Consider the following 11,226-nt stretch of genomic DNA (forward strand, 5'->3'; position numbering starts at 1 on the left):
ACTCTTTCGGCAAGTGCAGCCCTCTTTTGCAATTTCTACAGACTTTTGGACTCACGCCACCCGGCCAGGCTGCTAAGCCTAACCTGGTGAGCGGCTCTTCGAGCCGCCCGCCGAGCGGACGCACAGGCTGGCTTGTCGCGGTGTAACTCAGCTGCGCCATGTCTCGCATGGAAGTAACTGTGGAAGGAGAGAGTATCCAGCCTGAAGAGCTCCACTCTCAAGTAGGTTGGTTTAAGGTTAATTATTCCAAAGTCAAGGCCCTCTCGAAGACAGGGGAGGGAGAGCAAGCTGGCGACCCGACCCGAGATGGGAGGCAAGACAAAGCTTCAGCGCACATAATGGCGATAAAGAGAGAGGGAAGGAAGCTGGCGAGGCAATCTGTTGGCACGCAGCAGACGCGCCTCTCCCCCGACCTTCATAAAATAGTGCTCAAACCGAAAGGGGGTCTCAAACTGATCATGGAACGCACTGACGCAACAGTGGCGGACGCGGTGAAGATAGCGGCAGGTTTTAAACCGGCGGAAGTTAAGGAAGATATCGTGCTCGTCAACCACAAGCAAAACTCGATTCTCATAGGCCCCCTCATAGATTCTCATAGGTTTGCTGTCTCTCTTACATTTTCATTGTCGGGTGATTGATGCTAGATGCATGCGCTGAGCATGCCCTGTTAGCCTTGCCGGGCAACGTATTTTCACCAATAAAAAAAAGCGCAGTTAACAGTCCAGTCGTCGTGTCTGTGCATTATTTCCTCATCCTTCGTCAACTCGACCGGCTCTGCTCTTAAATTTATATATGTTCTGTTGGAGCATAATCACAGTGTAGCAGCCCATTGAGTATGCCTTACGCGACACTAAAATGCCATGCTGTTAAATGAGTTGTCATTTTAGAAAAAAACATTGCTGAGCGGTAGACATTAAATATGGAATAAACTAGCCTTTTACGCTCGTGTCGTTCGAGACCTTCGCGGTTATTTTCAAGGGCTGTATTTGTAAGCTGCCTATTTTGCGTTGTTCATCTCGCGTCCGTATGGTCCGGTGTCTTTGGTCACTCAGATATACCCGTAGCTTTGAAGCGTCTGTGGAAAGCGACACGGCCATTGGGCGGTTGGCGACCGGACCGAACCATTGGCTGGCATTGACTGCGATATGCGACCACTGGTGAGGTGTATCGCAGCGCTCCGTCAACAGCAGGCGGCAGGACGTGCCCGCTGGCTGCCATTGGTTCTGATATGCATGCAGCCAACGGTGAGGCTTGGTCGCCTTCTACCCAATGCCGGGGTCGCTTTCCTCAGACGCTCGGAAGACGCGGGTATATGAGTGACCAATAACAGAGGACGACAGACGGATGCGAAATGGACATTTTAGAATGGACAGCTTATACAATACTGCCCCTGATGCTGAAACGCGGGCGCGGAATGCTTGGCCGTTTTGGCTTTCATGGCTGCGCAGGAGAGGCGGGCCACCGGTACGTTCCACGTAGCATCTACCTCCGTGTGCGCTAACGACTGATTTGACAGCCGCAATCGGCACGCAACCCCTGCCTAAGCGATTGCTGGACGAGGAAAAACAGTCGCCCGCAAGCACTAGGGAGTCGGAACTAATCGTCTTCGGCGGGCCAGAAACCAATGCGCGCAACAAGCGAGAACGGAGAGCGGTAGCTCCCTAGGAAATGATATGCGACGCGCAAGCTTGACTGAGGCGCAACGTAAAGCAGACGGACAGAATGTTGCTGGCACGAGAACCACCACAAGAAATCTCCAACCGCTGAATTTCGTCTTTGGAAAGTACCTTCGCAGTGTTCATTGTCTAGACTTGGTGGCACCGTTCAGCTCCATGAGCCTACGGCTCCACGAGTCGTAAATATTGGTATGCTGGAGGCTGTGTTCGGGCAGCGTGATTGTGTGAATGCAGCGTAACGTGTAAGCTGAGCGTGCATCGCTTCGACTGTCACTTTTGTTCCTTTGCAGAGTATAGACAAGGAACCGGGAGTTTCTATTGCTGTCATGCTGCATCAGTTATCTTCATCACTGGGGCAGCCCAGGTAGCCAAACCATTAACTCCTAGCTCGAAGAGACCTTCAAGCACTCGTGTATAACTGCAATGCAAAAGTACCCGAGGTCACACAAGAGAAACGATCCTCGGTTTAGACAGGAGGAGAGATATCCGTCCTTTTTTCTGTGATGAACCAGAATCCGAAAACATTCAAGAGCAGGGCTTCTCAAAACTTCCCAGTGCAGTTCGTGTGGAACAGCAGCGGTCGCCTAGTCCCCCATTAGGGTTCTTGTAGCAGTTCTGGTGGTCTAAAGATCTGAACAAGCAAGCCGAACAGTGATCTCTGTGTAAACAGTCAAGAAACTCAACAGCGCACATACAGACTTCAATGCCAAGGTAGGTGTATAGTGGTCTCCTCGATTTGGCTGCACTTTCCGCACTAGTTCACAAAAGTGCCGTGTCAGTGTAGTGCCAGTTCTTGCGGCGCGAGTGTAGCCCGACACTAGTGCTGTCGGTGCAGCGCCCAAATCGAGTGCAAAAGTGCAGAAACTTTCGTCTGCTGCGGCCATGTACGTGTTGGTGTTTGTCGCGTGTTTTCACATATGCGCGAGATTGTGCTAGCTGCATTGCACGCTGTGTATTTGCTCCAAGTGGCACATCTCGTGGAGCGGCTATGAACTTTGTTAATTCCAAAAGTGGTGAAGAATTTGACACCGTTCATTCCGTTGCGTTGTTTAAAGGGGCGCAGGCCGGTCGACCGTCACTGATTCAACGGGTACTTCGAAGAGGCAACAATTAATTAGACAGGTTATTCAGACTACCGCTCGAGACGATCTTTTACAGTCCATACGCGTGATTCAGGCTGCTTCCGTCCTATCGAAAAGTGACTACGGTTGTCCGCCAAGAGTTGCCTGATCTATATTTGAACTCAATCGCGTTCACTTTCGGCGGACGGTGACGGCGACGTGACTGTCAGAGGCTAAGTGGCAGGCGAAGGTGTGGGCTAATGGCGACCTCAAGCCCAGTCGCTCTCGTAAGCGGAGGTACTGATGTCGCAGCGAGCCACAAACGTTGCGATCGCCCACGTATTATAAAACATCTCACAATCTGCCTCTTATGGAAGCGCTCCGTCGTGCTACGTCTATAATAATAATTGCACACAAAAGAGAAATGGTGTAAGCAACGTGCGAGGCTGGACAGAAAGATGCGAACCCATACTCAGTACGTACTTCCGTACGTGCGCCATGCCAGCCAGCCGCTTACGCGCGTACACAGACACGCGCACACGCGCGCGCATACACACACGTATACGCACACTGTCATTTCAGCTGTTTGGTGAGGGCCCGGCGCAGATGCCGCGTCTGTCACGGGTACGCGGCCGTCTCAAACATGGTCTCAACGCCGCTCACAAATCAAGCGGCCGCGGAGCTGTCTGCTACGGAGCGCGCCAAGCACCTTGCGCTATACTTGCACGAGAAGAGAACTCGCCGGGAGGCTAGTGCAGCAGTGCAGAAGAACTCGTGCAGCACGAGGCCAAATCGAGTGCCGAAGTGCAGGTGGCACTAGCTGCACTGTCAAATCGAGTGCGAGAGTGCCGCACTTCCTGAACTGGTGCAGAAAGTGCAGCCAAATCGAGGAGACCTAAGGGCAGCAGGTTTCTGGCGCACACGCAGGCAGCTTTCTAATGGCGTCTTCGGCTGGTCGCTTTGAGGCTCCAAATCAGAGCAACCCAGGAGCAAACCAATCTGCGGGCGGGTCGTGATCCGAGCCGGAGGTACGGCGCCCCAGCCGAACACAAGGGTGCATTTCGGAGCGGCCGGAAGCGCTCGACAGCAGCGCCAACATTTCGCGGTTTCGCCATGGTTTCGCCGCTCAGCAACAAACAACATGGCGTCCGTTTACGGCGGCGGGGATTCGAGTCCGTCTACGGCAGAACAGCTACTGTACGCAATGCTGGACGGTAAGTTTACAGCGACTGCAATGCATTCATTTTAAACTCAGCACCAGTTGCTTTGATGTAAACGTGCAAACACGAGTGCTGGCACCAAATTTCTTACGTGTAGCAACAACTCGCTGTGGTGTTGGCGCCTAAATGGTGGGCTATTTTCAAGAAAGATGTTCTGCGCAAGCGACATACGGAAGGTTAATTTGCATCTAAACCCCAGTCGCATATGTTTGCGTTTGGATGAATCATTTTCGCTCTCTTCCTACTTTGCCGCTGTTCGCCTGCGCTTCCACTTGCGTGCTCCGTAGCACGTTATATGCAGGCGCATTTCGTCAAGCTCTCTGCTTTTCAGTTTTTGTTGACACTCCTCAATGACGTGGCATATTAGGGCCTCCACAACGAACTGGTCGATGATAGATACAGTTGTCAGCGTTAAACATAAATTACGAAATAATACTTATCTAGCGGTTACAGTGACAAGAGCGCTGCGTGGGAAAGCTAATGACCCCGCTTGTATTTCCTCGTCAGCATCTAATTTTCGTTTGTTTTCGCTTTATTTTTTCTTAACTGCTCACCCAGTTTCTTTACGCGCATGAAAATATATTTGGAAATAAAAAAAAAATCGTGCTATTGCCTTAAAAAGTGGCCACTTTGTGTCGTTCACATCGCTAAAAAAATGTATCAGATTTGTTTTCTTCAGCTGTATTGATATCAACTTATAGGCATATTTATAGGTCGGGACCAATTAATGCTGCTCTTCCTCACACACTGATGTTGGTAAACATAGAACACGGTGTGGGTGAGGGTCGTCGCATTGAGCGATCATATGATGACTCTCCTGCCTTCTTTATGTTCTCTCAGGTAGCCAGCCAAGCATATCTGATGAGCCTCAGTACTCAAGCCCAGAGCATGGACAGCCAAGTAGCATGGATGCTCCACCAAATGGTATGCTGAAGCGTCTGCATGGTCTAGCCTGTTTCCACGGACTTCATTTGCTAATATGGAGATTGTGGAATATTTCAAATGCAAGCACTAGTGCGCCCTTCCCCACGTTTACTTCTTCGTCTATTTGTGTTATCTATCGTATTAGGCATCTACTTCCACTAAAGGTTAGAAGAATATTATACTTTGCCCTTGTTCATTCCCATCTTGTATACTGCAACCTAGTGTGGGGAACTTGCAACAAGACTGATTCGTATAAATTTCTTTCTCTTCAGAAAAGAGCTCTATGCTCATTATGTTCAAGCCCAGTTGTCGAAAATAATCTTTTCGAAACATTTCATGTTCGCACTTTCTTTCATTCCTACAATTTGAGTTTGGCTGTTCACATTTTTTATAAAGTAAAGCATAATTTCAGGTCTTTCCAAAATGCTTATAATTCAAGAAATGTTACGTATGGTTTACGTGCGGTCGCCTTATCCACTGAAAGACCTAGAACAAACTATGGAAAACAAACTATAGATAACCTTGTAACATTGTGTAATGCTTATCAGTCTCTAATAAAAATCGCCGTAGAAAGTCATAGTGTATCTGGTTTTAAGAAAAAACTGAAGATTCTTTTTCCTCTATAAATTCAGCTAACTTTGTATATTTTGTCTTTTGCATTACTTCCTTTACTGCCGAGTGTGCGTATCATGTTTTCTGCCAATTGCTGTTTATTATCTTTGCATCGTTTTTTCAGTGTTTGCTATTTCTATCGTATAACTTTTGTTGCTTGTTTTGAAAGTGTTTTTTTTTTCATGCGGCCACTGTTCGATGCATTATTCGGGGTGTAGGCCTCGTCAGGAGGTTTTCCTCGTCTTCCTCCTTTTGCCTTACCTCGAGGGCATATTGTATTATATGGCCAAATAAAAATACTACTACTACTATCTATTTAATATTTTCCATGGCCATTTTATAGCAGTTGGGCATTGTGCGCTTAAAAAGTTGTGCATTGCAGGGAGTAATGTGAAGCTGCTGTGCATAAAATCGATTTTATTGTACTGCAGTAGCATTAAGCATGTACTGCAGTAGCTGGCATTAAGTAGCTGTTCAATTTCTGCGTCACTGTTTTGCCGAGGCCCGCAAGTACACCCAAATGTATTAGTATTCTCTTTGTTTTCCACACAGCGCCCTGGACCTCTGGGGAAACGAAGTACCTCCTTGACAAATATGCGCTGTATACGCCAAAAGTGGGTCCACTGATGAGGTTCCGGACAAAGCGCGCCATGTACGAGCAGATTGCTCGTGAGATAGAGGAGGTCCTTGGAACCAAGCGCACTGCAATACAGTGTGAAACTCGATTTAAAACCGTAGCTAAAAGAAAGAAGAGCGAAGAGAAGGTCAACAAAACGTCGGGACAAGCTCCCTGTCGGCCAACTTTTGAAGAGGAATTTTCCGCTATAAGGGCCATTGATGATAGCTTGGAGCCCGAGGTGCTACGAGGCATTGGAAATGTCCATTACAAAAACACAGCAACACATGTGCGAAGTTCATCCCATAGTAGTCAGGGCTCTGCAGAGCTTGATACTGCATCTGAGGGTTTGTTAGCCGAGGATCTGTGTCAAAGTAATTTGGAGGAACCAGATACAGTCAGGCCGTGCAAAAAGCGCAAAGCAGATAGAAGCATGCGGCCAAGTACTTCACGAGCAAAGCACATGGACTTATTTTTTGAGAAAATGAGAGAAATTGTCCAAGAAAATGAAGCCAAAAAAGAAGAAAGAGAGAAGAAGAGAGAAGAACGTCATAAGGAATTGCTTAGGGCACATGCAGAGCACATGGAAACGTTGAAGAAAATTTTGCATCACGAAGACTGAGAAGACATCGTCACATCTTGGCAATGTTTACACTACTAGTCTACTATTACAATAGTCAGCATATTTATCAATATTTTATTTATTGCTGTTAAGCTGCAGCTGTGTTACTTTATCATTTTCTTGTTTACACAGAGTTGTGGAGCAGTTCACAGCTGTTTTTAACTTTTCCATCCACAACCATATGTTACGGATTCCTACTTTATTTTTTACAGCTTGTTTTGTTTGTGTTTGGAGCACAATGGAATATTGTCATTTCACCTCTTTGCAATAAAGTACTGTGAAGCAGAAAGTGAGTTGAATAATACACTGCAACTGCATTGCTAAGAATGAAACAGCCAGGTGCAATTTTATTGACTGCAATTTCTAAGCTCACAGTGTGAAGTCAAATGTAAGGAGCAGAATATAACAGCTTGCACAAAATAAGATAACATTTAACTCAAAAATAAAAGTGATAAAGTAATGCCTTAATGAATGTAAAGAGAAAGCCACAGCTCTGTACACGGTTGCAAACAAGGGGAGCATTGCCTAGTTTGCATCATGCTGCACCCTCATTCTAGCACGTCTTAGGAAGAGGTCGGCTAGCTTCTCTCGTTTCAGCTCCCCCAGATGACGTAGCACACTTTCACGTGTCGTCTGACCCGCTCTACATTGCTCAGGGTCCACTTCATTTTGCCATGAGTGCTGGGCAAAGTGTAGTGCTCTTTCTACCACCTCCTCCTCTGTTAACAGATCATCTGTAGAGTCTCCAGCATCAATGCAAACATTGTGAAGGACACAGCATGCTATTATAAGCTGTGTTATCTTGTCAATCGTGGTTAGCTCAATGTATCTGAGTTGCCGAAACCTCTGTTTTAGCAGCCCAAACGCATTTTCTATTTTCACTCTCGTGGCTGTGTGGCGGTTATTGTAAGCAATTTTTGCTGCAGTAAGGTTGCCATAGTCTCTATATGGGGTGAGCAAATGCTCCCTGACAGGGTAAGCCGCATCACCGAGCAGATGATATTTGTTTACTTCACAAATTTTTGGAAGATCACTACTGATAGAGGATAGCCTTAGCACTCTAGCATCGTGAATTTTTCCAGACGTGCCAGTAAACACATCTTCAAATCTTGCATTTGCATCACATATGCCTTGCATAGTGAGAGACACCTGGTCGTGCCGGTTTCCATATGTGGACCGCACTTTGTTCTTTGGGCAGCGCATGGGTATGTAGGTGCCGTCTACACATCCTATCACATTGGGGAAGCCAGCAACCTGGAAAAGGTGAGAAAATCAAGAAGATAAAAACGATACCTTGTGCTATTACGCATGCAAATATTTTTCATCCATAATGTAATTGCGGTACCTTCAAATGAAGCGTTGAAGGCGTTTGCATATCAGTGCTGCTCTAGAAAGTGATTTTTGCGCAAGATAGGTCGTTGACTACACTAGATACTTTGAGCTACCTCAACCTTCACCAGGCTGTCGTCTACTGCCTGCGCTTGCATAGTGCTACTCAATAGAACAGTAAGTGTACATACTTTTTCAAAATCCTTAGCGATGGCATCCTTGTCGGTTCCGAAGTTGATGACTTCTGGTGCTATATGACAGAGAAACTGAAGAACTCTGTCTATCACTGCCATCTGTGTTGATTCTGCCATGTTAAAGAGTACTGCAACCTCTCGCATGGATGCTTTGTTACTTGCATACCTGAAAAACAAGAGTAAAGCCATTATTATACCGCATTCTTGAGTATGTTGATGCATTGCAAGTGCTACATAGAATTAAGATTGCTTTGATGCGATTACAATTATAAAGCAATGTTACTCATGCATGTTGCACGTTTTATGAATTGTCAATGTAAAAGTAACCCCTTTAGTGTCGATGTGTGGGCTGTTTAACTGGGTTGGATTCAGGAAAGCAGTGCGCTAGCGACGAAAAATTCTAAACACTGCAGTACCAACTAGTCAGCTGTAGATTGACCACTTTTAAACATAGCCAACCGAGCAAATGACACAGTCCAAGAAATTAGCTACAGACAAAGAATGCTTTAAAGATGTTTTCAGGCGGCAATTCAGCTCGAACCCTGCAAGAATGCCTAGTTGTAAATTCAAATCGCGTGGAGCAAGAACACTGTTTCACTACTTATCATGCTGGGGAAATTTCAGAAAACTTGCCAAAGAGACGAAAGAAGATGCTCCTCTGCCGTCTTGGCGGGTGAGCCACCGTGATTTCTGCTTGAAGGATAGAAATTGGAGCCCTCGAACTTGGAGACAAGCTCGTAGCAAGCCTTGCGCGGAAGGCGAAAATTCCTGCGGAACTGTTGAACATGTAAATTAGAGCTAGCAATATTGACCGCACCTTGGCGCTTACCTCTGATTCAGAATATTGTCGCACCGTCGTGTCCACGTAACTTGTCACTTTGGGTATTTTAGCCGGCACAGTGAACAACTCTGTGAACATCGCTGTATACACCTGAGTGTCATCTTCGTCGGAACTGCTGTCGGTGCTGTCATTTGCAGCTAACAAAAGAACTGATGGCTTCGCTAACGCCACTAGGCGCTTCCGCTTCGACATGATGCTGCGAAACTGCGTGCACTCAGCAGAGCTAAAACAACCAAAAAGTTTAGCACAGCGGTACCCGGTATACAACTTCGGTGCAGAGGCAACTCGATCTGTTCGTGCGTTGGCGCCAAATTTTTCAGCAGGTTACGGAACTGGCTTGGCCTGGCTTGGCGCGGATCCCAACACCGGAAAACGTGGCTATCACGTGATGCGATCTCCAGCCGAGCTTTCGTTGCTCCGTCGGGAAAGTGAGAGCAACTCGGAGCCCTCTGGCACAGAGCGCTCCAAGTCAGAGGCGCTCGAAAAGAACCAGCCGAATACATGCCAATTGCTCTTTTTCGACCAGCCGAATACAACCACCCGTTTCGTAGCGCTCTAGAGCGCTCAAAAACGACCAGCCGAAGACACCATAAGGAGGCGATGGTTTAGCGTACGCACGCAATTTTCTGGAAATAGCGTATCGTCTTTGCAGGGCTTACGAAGGCAACATGGCGGCACCCTGCTTGCCCACTTCGGTTCTAAAATACCTCTTCATTGCGTTATTCGGCGCTCAACTGGCTTTAAATGGTTGCATTGGCTTCCGATTCTTGTTTTCTCACTCGGACACAATGCTATATGTGATAAGTTGTCGGTAATTTTGAGATAGCAGTCTATTTTCAAGCCTGTAAGCCTAACAACAGACTGTTTATGCTGTCGTCATGGCAACGGTCGTTTGTGCCATGTTTGTATGGCTATTTATTCAGAAGTTTCGGTTTCGCACATGTGTGAGAACTGAAACTGAAGAGCAGTACAGCGAGAGGGAAGTTCTAAAGCCCCTAGATACGCTTTGCTTTTTTTAGAAAAGCTCATGAAGGGACTTTAGGAAGTTCTTTTCTGACGTGCGGTGGCACTAGGTGCTTACTCAAACGTGGCTGAACTTGGGTTTTGTTTGGCCACTGAGTGCCTGTTGCGGAACGGTCCGCAAACGCTCATCTAAAAGCGTCGTTCACGGCTTGGATTTAGCGTGCGCAACCGTCTTGCGTGTTGCGTACGCAAATGTTATGCTAAAACTGTCTATTGCTTCCAAAATTACGGTCGTGATCGCTTCTGTATCGAGTTTCAAATGTAGTACTTGCCCATAAGATGGCACGGTCAAAAAAAGGGATATGGCAAATGGAGCATAAAGAGAACATTAAAAAATAATCGCTTCACTAGCAAGATGGGCAGTGATAAACCGGCACGATGAAGCGCAAGCTTCACGAAACCTGGTGAGAGGATCAGTGGTGAATCCTTTGATGTAGACGGCTCAAGTACGACTGGCTACAGTCTGATCAACTTCGCCATTCTCCGCAGCTTGTTGCAAGACGTCGCTTGAATAAATAGCGCAAGGGAGGAATAACTTTGGAAGAAGCTATTGACAGGTGAGGCAGTTTGGCATCCTCTATAATTGTCACCTACAGCGAAAGCGATGCTCTAAATGCGCTCCAGACGTCCAGGCGTACTGCTGGACGCCTTTGAGGTAAATTAAAAGCTAGTTTATGCACTTCGTATTTGGGGAAAAAGGGTGGCATCTGGCCGCACCATATGTGTTTTGTAATATTGCCCTCGACAGAATGGATGGAAAAAGAGCGTGTTGACTGGACAGAATTCTCTCTGCTGACAGCAAGGAAGACTGAATAAAAAGAAACACTAAGAAGGGTTTGACACGTGCAAAAAAGTCAGTAGTGTGCAAACATAAAGCTTCATTTATCTCAAATTGCGTTTTTTATGAATTGCTCAGACCCAATGTACCTTTTCTCATGAAGCATTCATCCGATTCTAGTGAAACTTTGCACATCTGTACCACATCCAATCCTATATATTCTGAACTAAAAAATATCACCGATGATATGCGTAACACTGGCAAAAAGTTACACTGAAAGACACCCTGCTGTGGCTCTCTGCATGCAGAGATATTTTAGCAGCACGAACT

At 46.6% G+C, this 11,226-nt stretch overlaps 1 long non-coding RNA gene across 1 annotated transcript; it reads left to right on the plus strand.

Moving 5' to 3' along the window:
- The first annotated feature begins 4,813 nt into the window (after positions 1-4,813).
- Positions 4,814-8,421, plus strand: LOC144115755 (uncharacterized). Its single transcript, XR_013311532.1, has 2 exons — positions 4,814-4,881; positions 6,046-8,421. It is a non-coding gene; the product is annotated as an uncharacterized LOC144115755 (long non-coding RNA).
- Positions 8,422-11,226: the final 2,805 nt, after the last annotated feature.

This window comes from Amblyomma americanum, chromosome 1, assembly GCF_052857255.1.
Source record: "Amblyomma americanum isolate KBUSLIRL-KWMA chromosome 1, ASM5285725v1, whole genome shotgun sequence".
Classification (NCBI taxonomy): Eukaryota; Metazoa; Arthropoda; class Arachnida; order Ixodida; family Ixodidae; genus Amblyomma; species Amblyomma americanum.